The 13145-nt window shown below is 36.1% G+C and overlaps 1 protein-coding gene and 1 non-coding gene across 11 annotated transcripts in view; one reads left to right on the top strand and one right to left on the bottom strand.

Moving 5' to 3' along the window:
- The window catches only part of Wnk3 (WNK lysine deficient protein kinase 3), a 151418-nt gene that overhangs the window by 55131 nt on the left and 83142 nt on the right, over positions 1-13145 (bottom strand). The window lies entirely within an intron of this gene.
- Positions 3043-3146, top strand: Gm26441. The gene has a single exon (XR_003953138.1). It is a non-coding gene; the product is annotated as a U6 spliceosomal RNA (small nuclear RNA).

Raw genomic sequence — 13145 nt, 5'->3', positions numbered from 1 at the left:
ACTAATGCCCAAACATTAGACACAAAATAAGTAAGAAGAAAATAGTCTATTCGATAAAATAATTATGTGAATTCACACTGATATGGACAAACACATGAGGAAAAGACAGGTCTAACTATAAAAAGACAGCTAATACAAGAAGGGATGTGGAAAAATCATAAATGGATGCTAAAACTAGTAAAAGTTAGATGAAGAACAGTATAATTATATAGTTTCAAAGAGTGTCCCTATATTACTTTTGAATTATAAAGGCAAGCATGGTAATTTTACAGTGGCAAGATCATAGAAAGCCACATCTTAACCACATTATCAAATTTAATCCTCTAATGTTGAGACAAACCAATACGATATAGAAAGAACAACCCAACCACACTTACACTGTATTCCCGACTTTAAAAAAATTATAACTTATACTAAAGAGGAGGATGATTCAGGCAGAATCAAACTGAAGGTTATTTTACAAAATGATAAGCGTTCTTTCTTCAGAGAGATCAAAGTAATAAAAGATGAAGCTTAAAGAACCAATCCAGATTAAAGGAAACAAAACAGATGAGGCAATTAGAGGCAAAGTATGTTTTTAAACTAGATCATGAAATTAAGGTGGAAGAACTTGCCATTAAATACATCATCTCAATAATAGTTGAAATTTTACTTATATGGATGTGGTGTGCATGTGTATGCATGTTTACCTGTATGGGCACACATGTGGGTGTAGATATGGAAGCCAAAGGTTAATGTCATCCATCTTCCTTCATTGCTCTTCACCTTATTATGGATTGAGTCAGGTTCTCAATTGAACCCAGAGCTTGCAGATTTGGCTAGTCTGGCTAGGCAGCTTGCCCCAGGGATCCTGTCTTCAATATCAAGTGCTGGAATCAGAGCTGCTGAAGATTCCACATTCTCTGATAGGGAAATCAAACTGTAGCTGAACTGGAAGTCCCCTCTGTGCTGGCTATCTTTTATAGAGCTTCGAGGAACTAACCAGCTGCTGTGGGAGGATTGTCGTTAATACTCATATTTTCTAGAATATCCTTCAGCTTGAATCTGCATGCCACACTGCTGCATAGCCATGTAAGACATGGCAACTGGTGTAAAAGCAGCAGTTCTATTATGGGGTATGACCAACAGCTGTCTGATTGGACTTGAGGACTATGCCATGTGAAGGAAATTACATTTGGCATTGGAAACCTGGTCAAAAGCCCGTGGCTGGGGAAGTCATATAGAAGGAAAGCTACTGCTGTTGTTTTGCTCACTGGACATGATGTGCCTGTCAAATTATCTTCTAGATATCTGTTTCTATCCACAGATATTGGCTGCAGTTAGCTGTGGTCAGACAGACTTGTTTTTGCAGTGGTTGGTAGTTGCTTCAAAGACTTATAACTAGTGAAAGTGCCGATAATAATGAGCTTCTGAGAGCTTATCACTAAATAGGACATCTATATTACTCCCCTCAAGGCTCAGAAAACACTGTAGAAAAGGGGCAGAAAGAATGCAAGAAGTAAGAACTGAAGTGTTGCAGAATATTTTCTTCCCGACAGCTACAGCTATTGCACTCTTGTACTTTCAGGAATGAAAGTGGGATAAGAAAGGGTTGTAGGTGGAGGAATAATGGAAATGTATTATATACATGTATAAAAATGAAAATGTCGTAACAACATATGTGATGTGTATGTGTATTCAAAATGTGTCCTTACAGATTACTTTTTAAATTACAAACATAAACATAGCAACTATATATATGACTGATGAATTAAATTTGATCCCCAGAACACACATGATAGAGGAAAAGAAGCAACACCCCAATAAGTTGTCCTCTGATTTCCACAGGTTTCCACTGTGGTATGCATTCCCTCAACCAAATAAATATTGCCATAACACACCTATGACAATAGCTGGAATTTAAGAGCATGGCAATAAATAGTGTTTGTAAGGCTACAGAGAAACATAAGTCTCATATACTGCTGATAAGAATGGTTTCTTTTTCATATAAAAGCTTTAGAATACTTTCCAACATAATCAGTGTAGCTAAATATACATTTATCCTATGACCCAACAATCCCACATCTAGTTACAAATGTAAGAGAAATGAATATATCTGTCTACCAGAAAATACACAGAACGTTTAACAGTAGCAGTATCCAAATCAGAACTAATCCTAAGTATAAAAAAAGACCCAAAAATTAGAAAAACACAAGAAAATAGAGAATTGAAGTTTGATATTGTTTATAATTGAACAATTCACAAAAATAAACTATTGATATATTAAAAAATGTAGGTGAATCTTTGTTAAGCTTATAGAGGACTAGAAATAGTTATTTTTCTCATTTCATGTTGATATATATATATATATATATGTATAAAAGACTCATTAAGCCACACATTTTTATTAGCACAAATAATTATAAATATATAACACTTAATATAGAAGAATTTTTAAAAAGTTGATATGATCTATTTCTGATAAAATACTAAATATTACTATTATATCCATGGTTTAATGAGAAAAATTGGCCTGAAGAACTACATAGGTTTTATTTTGAGAAAAAGATAACTTTAACTCTCCTTATACTTTATTTTAAAGAAATATTTAGAGGAAGAAACAATAGTCTTAGAAAGTTAGTTTCATGTGAGAAAAGAATAAAGCTGTACAAAACAGGTATACTAAATTCTTTAGTTAGAAGGAACACCTCTGCTTTCCAAGTGCTGGTAATAAAGGCATATGCCTTGCCTAACACCTGGCCTAAACTTCTGATGTATCAACCAGAAGACAAAAGAACAAAATAAATAGAAAGAAATTTATATAAATTAATTTTTCTACCCAGCCAACTTATTTTTCATTTATGAATATTAATGTAAGGTCCACTTCAAATATCAAGAAAATCAAAATTTGAATAGCCAACTAACCTTAAAAAATTTCAAAGCCATTCATTTTCCCAGTTATTCATATGAAGGCATATAGCAAAAGGTAAGGATAAGAACAGGGATGTTGTGGAAGAACAAAAACAACAATGGTGGCATAGATTGTGAAAACTGTGGTTTCATGTGCTTGCTTCGGCAGCACATATACTAAAATTGGAACAATACAGAGATTAGCATGGCCCCTATGCAAGGATGACATGCAAATCTGTGAAGCATTCCAGGTCCTTTTTCTTTTTCTTTTTTTTTTTTAAATATGGAATGCTTCACAGAAATGGCTGTTGTTCTTTCAGAGGACCCATTGCTACTTCAAAACTGTACTTTTGCTACTGTTATGAATTATAATGTAAATATTTGATATGCAGGCTATCTAGCATGTGACTCCTATGTGAGGTAAGAACTACTAAAGCTGAGTTCAAGCAAGCAGTTATGCATGAATTTACTTTCTCTCTCTGGGTTTGACTATAGATGTGCAAACTCTTGACTTGTCTTACTCACAATGATGAGTTATAACCTGGAATTGTAAGCTAAATCCACTATCCCATAAATTGCTCTTTGTTAGAGTGTTCTCCAATAGTAACAGAAATTAAACTAGATAGTCCACCACGGTGGCCTGTACTCTCAAATTATATGTCAAAATAAACCCTTGTTTTCTTGTTGATTTTAGTTCAGATATTGTCATAGCAACAATAAAAATGAACTAAAGTCCCAAATATGGATTAAATGTAGTACAGCCAAAACTAACCAAAGGAAGGTAAATGCTTTAAGGAAAGTATTCAAGAAAAATTACTGCAAATAATAATATTGTAAAGCCTTAGGGCTCTTAATTTACATCCTAGTTAATCTCGCTGATAAGTTCCACAAAAATTTTCACTCTAAACTTTCCAGTAGTTTTTTTCTATGTATATATACTCAAAGCTTTAATTTCTATAGATTTAATTTCTGTTTGGATACAACCTATCAGTTTCCATTCTTCACCATTTATGGACTGTGGATTTCACTCTAGCCTTTATTGCTTATTAGGGCTTTGCTCTCATTTTCAGAAGATAATTTAAATTTAGTAGTTGTCTTAGCTTCATTCTGTTTTTATGATAAAATGCAAAAAAGTAATGTATTAGAGAAATTAGTTCATTTCAACTTGAAATCCAGGTTGCAGTCCATCAAGGTGGCAGGAATTTAAAGGAGCTAGTCACATCACAATCAAGAGCAGAGAGAAATGAATGCATACCTGCTTACTTGTTTGTGTTCAACTCAACCTCTCCACTCTTATATAGTTCAGGACCTGTTGCCTACAGATTGCTACTTCCCACAGTGGGCTGAGTCTTTTCACATCAGTTAATCTAATTAAGCCAATCCTCCATAGACATGCCCGTGGGGAAAAAGAGTTTGGTGTTCAGAGAAGTAAACTATCTACTAAAACAACAATGTCTACATCCACTGGAAGATTATAACATAACTCAATAGTCACTGGGCAGTAAGTTTTTCCATATTTGTATGGCTGTAGCAGAGATAAAGTATCAAAGGCATCAGCATCCTCTTGCTTCCACCTAGCAACATTTGGCAGCATACAGAATTAGCTTTGACTTTTTAGGTAGCACCAATAGAGACCCAATGAGAGTTGAAACAGCCAGAAGCAGCAATAAATCTAACTAAAACGTATTAGACAAATGTGGCGGCTCAAACTTATAATCCCAGCACTTGAGAGGTTGACAGAGGACTAAGTACAATCTGGTACTATATACTGAGAATACAACAGTGAGATGGTGCTTCAAGAATTTATTCTTCTTTATTATACTTACTTATTTTAGTTATGGGTGCTCTGCTGCATGTACACCTGCATTACAGAAGAGGACAGCAGATCCCTTTACAGATGTTTGTGAGGCACCATGTGAGTGCTGGAAACTGAACTCATAATAGAGCAGCCAGTGCTCTTAACCACTGATCCTGCTCTCCAGCCCAAAAATTTACTTAATTTAAACAATAAAAAGGAACTTAAAAAAGTGAATAAGACATCCAAATGGGGGGAGGGGACAGTTTCAAAAGATATCAAAACAGGCCTAGGAGGTAAGAATGTACCTCAAGCTAGAGAAATTACCCAAGGAGCTAAAGGGAACTGCAACCCTATAGGTGGAACAACAATATGAACTAACCAGTACCCCGGAGCTCTGGACTCTAGCTGCATATGTATCAAAAGATGGCCTAGTCGGCCATCACTGGAAAGAGAGGCCATTGGACTTGCAAACTTTATATGCCCCAGTACAGGGGAACGCCAGGGCCAAAAAGGGGGAGTGGGTGGGTAGGGGATTGGGGGGGTGGGTATGGGGGACCTTTGGGATAGCATTGAAAATGTAAACGAGGAAAATACCTAATAAAAAATTTTAAAAAAAAGAATGTACCTCAGCTGGTAGAGTGCTTGCCTAGCATGCACAATGTCCTGGGTGTGACCCCAGCAACACATAAAAGGGACAAGGTAGTCCATGCCTATATAATCTTAGCACTTAAGAGACAGAAGCAGATCAGAAGTTCAAGGCCATCCTCTAGCATACAGACACTTCAAGCCCAGCCGGTATTACATGACACTCTTTTTAAAAGGCAAATTACAAACTGGAGAAGCGGCTCAAACATTAAAAGATAGCTTATAATCAAACAGATGAAAATCTATACTGCCTGAGAATGTAGCTCAGTGAGAGAGAACGTGTCTCACATGTATAAAACCAACTAGATTCCAAGCACTTTAAAAATGAAGGACTGAATAAGTAAATATGTAAATCATCCAGTAAAATCACTGGAAAGAGATAGGAAAGAATGTAAAAACAAATAAAAAAAATAACAGCTGAAAACTCCCCCAAATTTAGCTAAAGACATGCAACAGACCCATAAGTTGGATGATAATGGAGTGAACCTCTGAACCTGTTAGCCAGCCCCAATTAAATGTTGTCCTTTATAAGACTTCCCTTGGTCATGGTGTCTCTTCACAGCAGTAAAACCCAAACTTAGACAGGCAACAACAAAAAAACCAGAGAGTGTCTCAGACAAGATGGGAAGTGAGGATGGACACCTGAGGTTGTACTCTAACCTCTACACACATGCCACAGTTCACAACACACACTCATACCCAGTTTCTAAAAGTAAAATAATTAACTTAGACACAAGTTTTCAATGTTCTACTTGAAATACTAAAATATCAATATCAGTAGGATGTAATTAGATTATATATAATAACACATATATGCATGTAATAACAATTAAAAAGTCTATGAATTTGAAGGACAGAAGAGAGGAGTAGATGTGAGATTTTGAAGGGAGGAAAAGGAAAGGAGAAATGCAATTAAAATTCAATCCCCAAAATAACCAATTATATGGCATAATTTTATTCAAAATAGTGTAAACAAGTTTTTAAAAATCCTTGTACAAGTAAGTAATCCACAGATAAGAAAAAGAAACAGGAAAGAAACAGAATAAAACAAAATTAAATGATTAAAATGGAAGGCTTATGTACTAACATATCAATAACAAAATACAAATACTCTAAACATAAAAAATAAGAAACTATGGCAGAACAGATTTGAAGAATGTTGATTTTAAAAACCAACTCCATGTTTTCTAAATAAGGTTTTACTTCAAACACAAAACAAGTTGAAAGGATGAGGAAAAAATGCATCACGCTGATGTTATCAAAAACGAAAGTGAATATCTACACTCTACAAGAAAGAAAATTACTATGCATGAAAGGGGACATAATGATAAAAAGACCAATCTACCATTCTGTGGATGTACCAAGCAAGAAAGCTTCAAAATGGATGGAAAGGCTGCCCATTGCAATGCCCTTGCAACATTTTCAATAAATCTATTTTCTTCCTTTAAAAACATAATAACTGGATTAGGAGAAATATATGAAACTACTTTACATGGAAATTTCAATACTTTATTCTTAGCAATTGATAGATCCTTAGTTAGGAAATTAATGAGAATTTAGAAGAACATAATTAGACTATGATCCCTCATGAACTTAAGATTTAAAATTTCCCAACAAAATGTAAGTAAATCAAATCCAATAAAGTATTTTAAATGCCACATTATGTCCAAATAAGTCTATGCCAAGGATACAAGTCTATTTTCAATAGTTGAAATGAATGGCAAAGTATGATGGCTTATGTCTATAATCCTAGCACTCAGGAGGCTGAGTAGTAGGTACAAATTTGATTGGTACAACTTTGAGTATGATTTGGGTACCTCAGTGAACTACAGACCAGCCAGAATTAGAGTATGAAACCATTTAAAATAATTGTCAGTGGGCTCCAAAGGTGGTTCAGTGTATAAGAACATGTACTCCTCTTCCAGAAGACCTGAGTTCAATTCCCAGAACCCACGCCAGGCAGCTCACAACTGTAATACCCATGTAAGAAAAATCAGTTGTCTCTGTATATGTAAGCAATATACAATCTCAAATAGAAATTAAGAAAATTATTCCAACTGGCATGTTCTGTGTAATACTGGCTTCTTGGAAGATGGAGGTAGAAGATCAAAAAATTAAGGACATGCTGGGTTAGGTAGTGGCACATGTTTTTAATCCCAGCACTTGGGAGGCAGAGGCAGGCAGAAAATCTGTAAATTTGGGACCAGCATGTTCAAAAAAGTGAAGCCAGGACTACGAAATAGAGAAAGCCTGTTTCAAAAAACCAAGGGGAAAAAAAGGCTAGCCTGAGAAATCAAATGAGATCCTGTCTCAAAATAAAATAAAGTGGATATTAGTCCCCTATCTGATTTAAATTGGTAAAGATCCTTTCCCAATCTGTTGGTGGCCTTTTTGTCTTATTGATGGTGTCTTTTGCCTTACAGAAGCTTTGCAATTTTATGAGGTCCCATTTGTCAATTCTCAATCTTACAGCACAAGCCATTGCTGTTCTATGCAGGAAAATTTCCCCTGTGCCCATATCTTTGAGGCTTTTCCCCACTTTCTCCTCTATAAGTTTCAGTGTCTCTGGTTTTATGTGGAGTTCCTTAATCCACTTAGATTTGACCTTAGTACAGTAGATAGGAATGGATCAATTCCCATTCTTCTACATGATAAACGCCAGTTGTGCCAGCACCATTTGTTGAAAATGCTGTCCTTTTTCCACTGGATGGTTTTAGCTCCCTTGTCAAAGATCAAGTGACCATAGGTGTGTGGGTTCATTTCTGGGTCTTCAATTCTATTCCATTGGTCTACCTATCTGTCGCTATACCAGTACCATGCAGTTTTTATCACTATTGCTCTGTAGTAAAGCTTTAGGTCAGGCATGGTGATTCCACCAGAGATTCTTTTGTCATTGAGAAGAGTTTTTGCTATCCTAGGTTTTTTGTTATTCCAGATGAATTTGCAAATTGCCCTTTCTAACTCATTGAAGAATTGAGTTGGAATTTTGATGGGGATTGCATTGAATCTGTAGATTGCTTTCGGCAAGATAGCCATTTTTACTATATTGATCCTGCCGATCCATGAGCATGGGAGATCTTCCCACCTTCTGATATCCAATATAAACAACTCAAGAAAGTGGACTCCAGAAAATCAAATAACCCCATTAAAAAATGGGGCACGGAGCTAAACAAAGAATTCTCAACTGAGGAATACCAAATGGCTGAGAAGCACCTGAAAAAATGTTCAACATCTTTAATCATCAGGGAAATGCAAATCAAAACAACCCTGAGATTCCACCTCACACCAGTCAGAATGGCTAAGATCAAAAATTCAGGTGATAGCAGATGCTGGCGAGGATGTGGAGAAAAAGGAACACTCCTCCATTGTTGGTAGGATTGCAAGCTTGTACAACCACTCTGGAAATCGGTCTGGTGTTTCCTCAGAAAATTGGACATAGTATTACCGGAGGATCCCGCAATACCTCTCCTGGGCATATATCAAGAAGATGTTCCAACTGGTAAGAAGGACACTTGCTCCACTATATCCATAGCAACCTTATTTATAATAGCCAGAAGCTGGAAAGAACCCAGATGCCCCTCAACAGAGGAATGGATACAGAAAATGTGGTACATTTACACAATGGAGTACTATTCACCTATTAAAAAGAATGAATTTATGAAATTTCTAGGCAAATGATTGGACCTGGAGGGCATCATCCTGAGTGAGGTAACCCAATCACAAAAGAACTCACATGATATGTACTCACTGATAAGTGGATGTTAGCCCAGAAACTTAGAATACCCAAGATACAAGATACAATTTGCAAAACACATGAAACTCAAGAAGACACTTTGCCCCTTCTTAGAATTGGGATCAAAATACCCATGGAAGGAGTTACAGAGACAAAGTTTAGAGCTGAGACAAAAGGATCAACCATCCAGAGACTGCCACACCCGGGGATCCATCAGCCGCCAAATGCAGACACCATTGCATACGTCAGCAATGGAACACAGGGCCCCCCGATGGAGAAGCTAGAGAAAGTACCCAAGGAGCTGAAGGGGCTTGCAACCCTATAGGAGGAACAACAATATGAACTAATAAGTAACCCCAGAGCTCGTGTCTCTAGTTGCATGTGTAGCAGAAGATGGCCTAGTTGGCCATCACTGGGAAGAGAGGCCCCCGGTCTTGCAAACTTCATATGCCCCAGTACAGGGGAATGGCAGGGCCAAGAAGTGGGAGTGGATGGGTACGGGAGTGGGGGAGGGTATGGGGAACTTTCGGGATAGCATTTGAAATGTAAATGAAGAAAATACCTAATAAAAATTTGGAAAAAGAACAATATAAAATAAAATAAAACCCAGGCATGATGGAAAAGACTTGTAATATTAGCTATTCAGAAGGCTAAGTCAAGAGGATCACAAGTTCAAGGCTGGATTCAGTTAAAGAGTGAGTTCAAAGCCAGCCTGGATAACTTAGTGAACACCTGTCTCAAAAAAATAAAAACAAGGGGATGAGAACATGGCTCAGTGAGCCATATGAGTGTGAGGAACTGAGTTCAAATCCATAGAACTCACATAAAAGTGGGTATAGCAACATGACTGTGACTGTAATCCTAGTGTTCCTATGGCAAGATGGTAGAAATAAACAGGAAACTCTCCAAAAACTCCTTGGCTGGCGAGTGTGGCTTACATAGCAGCTAATTACAGAAAAGAGATCCCATGTCAAAGTCAAAGGTAAGGATAAAAACCTAAGTTTGTCCTTTGAATTTCATATGTACATCATGACACATGCCTGCCCACAGTAAACAGACAAAATGTTTTTATGTTAAGGCTGTGGATGTAGTTCAGTGATAAAGTGCTGGCCTATTTTGCATGTAGCCCTACCTAAATTCAATCCCTATTATAATATATTAATGAAGAATAAATAAATAAATAATTTTAAAATGATGGAGATTTGTGGCTCTGTAGTAGAGTGTTTGTCTAGCATGTGAAAGCTCTGAGTTATATACCCAGAGAGGGAAGCAGGAAGTGAGGAGAGATGGGATAGTGATGAAGTGATAAAAGAAAGGAGTGTAAAAGGGAATGGGAAGATGATTCAGTACGTAAAATTGCTTTTGCGGAAGCCAAACAATCTGACTTCTTTTTATCCCTGGAACTCATAAAGGTTCAAACAGAACCAAGTCTATAAAGCTATGCTCTCACCTACACACGTATACACTGCGGCATACTCTGATAACACCTAAATACTCACATATACCCTACACCCCACTGTCACACATGTATATACTCATATTCGTTCTCTCTCTCTCTTTCTCTCTCTCTTTCTTTCTCTCTCTCTCTCTCTCTCTCTCTCTCTCTCTCACACACACACACACACACACAAAATCAAAAATAAAATAATTTATTTAAAATGTTAAGAAAATTCACAATCTGTATGCTAGGAACTATAAAAATTATAAAATACTGTTGAAATTCCTAAACACCAAATTTTTCCTAGATTTACTGAAATACAGTTGACTCATAAAATTATATCTATTCAACATGTAAAACCTGCTGCATATTTTGATGCAAGGAACGACTGCTCTCCTTGTACCACTCCTTTCCAGCATGAGCTGTCCCTTGTGTTGTTGATCTTGGCCATTCTGACAGGTGTAAGATGAAATCTCAAAGTAGTTCTCATTTGCATTTCCCAGATGGCTAAGGATGTTCTTTAAGTGTTTCTCAATCATTTGAGATTCCTCTGACATTTTTAGATTCTACATGTAAATGACATAATACGGTATTTATCTGCATCTGTTTTTATTATTATTTATTTATGGAGCTGGAGCAATTGTTCAGTAGTTAAAAGCACTGGTAATTCTTCCCGAGAACCTCAGTTCAATTCCCTGTACCAACATGGCAGCTCACAAATGTCCATAGATCCAGGCCTGGGGGATATGATGCCCTTTTCTGGCCTTGATGCATGCATGTAGTGCTCAGACATACATTAAAGAAAAACATCTATATGTATAAAAAATAAAAAACAAGAGAAAGACTTATTTATTTTTATTTTAGGTATATAAGTGCTGTGCCTCCATGTATGTCTCTGTGCTTCATGTGTGCCTGGTAGCCATGTTGACCAGAGGAGAGCATCAGAACTCCTGGAACTGAAGTTATAAATGATCATAAACTTCCATATGGGTGGTGGGAACCAAAGACAGGTCCTCTGTAAGAGCAGCAAGTGCTCTTAAGCTCTGAGCCATCTCTCTAGCTCAGTTTATTTTACTGATATATCTTCCGCAATCAGTCATGTTGCCACAAACGAAAGGATTTCCTCTTTAATGGCTGAATTTCACTTTGCAAACATACACATCACACATACACTCTCCTTATCCATTCATTTATTGACAGTTATTCAAATAGATTCTGTGTTAGCTATTATAAATAATGTTACAATGAATGTGAATGTATTATTCATATGTGTTTTGATATATGCCAGAATTGAGATAATTAGATTATATGGTAGTTCAATTTTTTTCTTTTGAGGAATCGCCATGCTATTTTCCACAATGGCTATATTATATTCCTATCAAGTATACAAGACTTTTCTTTTCTCCATACCATTACCAATACTTGTTTTATTGCTTAACTATCTACTAGGTATGAAGCTATAGTTCATTTTTATTTGCATTTTCCTAGTGATTTCTGGCATTCAGTATGGTTTCATGTACCATCTGATCATTTTTATGTCATCTTTGGAGAAATACTTATTAAAGTATTGCTCATGTTTTATTTGATATGGGATCTCATTATGTAGAGTAGGCTGGTCTCAAATTCAATAACCCTCCTGTTTCAGCCTCCTAAATGTTGGAAATAAAGGCATGTGACAACATAGCTAGCTTTTGCTTCAATTTTATGAACATGAAATCTACATGTGAAAACTACAAGGCTTGATATTAAGAGAGTAAAGCAACATGCAACATTTATAGTTGCAATTCCTATCAAAATACCAAATGTATATTTTGTAAAATATGACAAGTTGATCCTAAAATTTATACACAAAAGTAACAGTCCCATAAAAATAAAAATAATTTTAAAAAATGAAAATAATTGAAGCTTATGATCAATTGATTTTTAATATAGGTGCCAAGTTTACATACTAGATAAAGACTAGTCTTTTTTTAAGTCAAGAAAAATTTTATTAGAGTGTAAAAGAAAAACACCCAGGATGTATAAGCTGAAAATCTCAACAGCTGTCCTGAGGAGAATGGGGGAGGTTAAGAAAAACTATGCAATTTAAGTTGGCATGGAGGCCAGACACATGGCAGACAAGCAGCTGCAGGGAGGGAAGCTTTAAAGAAAGAGCAAGGAAGCCCCAAGTGTTAGGAAAAACACGCTTAGGAATGAGAGAGAAGAAACGGAGAAGTTACACTTTTCTGAATAATTCAGAAAGCAGAAACCGGCTTATGAAGCTACAAGGCTGGGCCCAGTAAAGCTAGTGCCAAAAGTAGTCTGAATAAATGGTCTTTGGAAAACTGAATATGCATATAAAGAAAGTGAAATGGAATCCTCACCTCCAAACATACATAAAATTAATCCAGGGTAAGTCAAAGTCCTGTAATTCAGAATCAAAACCCAATACTCCTAAAAGAAAATTTAAAGGGAAATATTCATAATTTCGAACTAGGCAATAGCTTCTTAGGTATGACATAAAATGCAGAAAGTAAAAGAAAATAAATTGAATTATGCCACAAACGACATCATCAAGAAAGACAAAAGACAAAGACTAGGAAAACTATCTATACAAATATATGATGAATGTCTAGTACTAAAAATATATAAAGTGGCAGTAA

This window comes from Mus musculus, chromosome X, assembly GCF_000001635.26.
Source record: "Mus musculus strain C57BL/6J chromosome X, GRCm38.p6 C57BL/6J".
NCBI classification, from domain to species: Eukaryota; Metazoa; Chordata; class Mammalia; order Rodentia; family Muridae; genus Mus; species Mus musculus.
Note: the sequence above shows the minus strand (reverse complement) of the source record. Positions and strands in the feature narration are given on the sequence as shown.